Consider the following 741-nt stretch of genomic DNA (forward strand, 5'->3'; position numbering starts at 1 on the left):
TAGCTATATTGTTAGTATTAAAGTATCCATCTATCGCTGTCTATCTATTGTTAGTATTAAAGTATCCATCTATCGCTGTCTAGCTATATAGTTAGTTTTCTATTTAGATAGATAGTTAGTTGTCTATCTATGTCTCTGTTTAGGAAGAAAGTTAACTATTTATCTATGTTTGTTTATTTATCTGTCTAACTCAGTGGATTCCATACTTTTCTTCACTGATGACACCCTAACCAGCTTACCTTCATTTGCATGACATCCCTGCTACCGCATGAAATATTATAGTTTGTATAGAGGTTTTTTCTTTAATTTTCTTAATTATTCTTCGTTTGGAGAAACTCTCGCGACACCCCAAGCAACATGCCAGCTTGAAAACCACTGGTTTAACTGTATGTCTGTATTTATCTGTCTATCTGCTTGGTTGAGCCAGCTGTCTGTCTATCTACCTTCATACTTGGGGGCCACAGAATATAGAGTTGATTAGTTTTGAGTTGTGGCGATTTTGTATTTTTGCAGAGCTCGCAGACTGCAAGACACGCGCGAGACAAAATAGAAAACCCGAGTAGGACATGGGGTCGCTGCTTAAATATTGTTGTTTATATGAATATTAGGTGATCAAGAAAATAATGTCGGGTTTTGGTAAAATTTCATTAGCCCCCTCGCCTCCCCCCGAAAAAAACGTAATCACGTATAATAGTTAAAGGAACCGCCTAAACGTCACGTTAGTGTAGTCTATATAATGTG

The sequence above is a fragment of the Limulus polyphemus genome, unplaced genomic scaffold (genome assembly GCF_000517525.1).
Source record: "Limulus polyphemus unplaced genomic scaffold, Limulus_polyphemus-2.1.2 Scaffold3736, whole genome shotgun sequence".
NCBI classification, from domain to species: domain Eukaryota; kingdom Metazoa; phylum Arthropoda; class Merostomata; order Xiphosura; family Limulidae; genus Limulus; species Limulus polyphemus.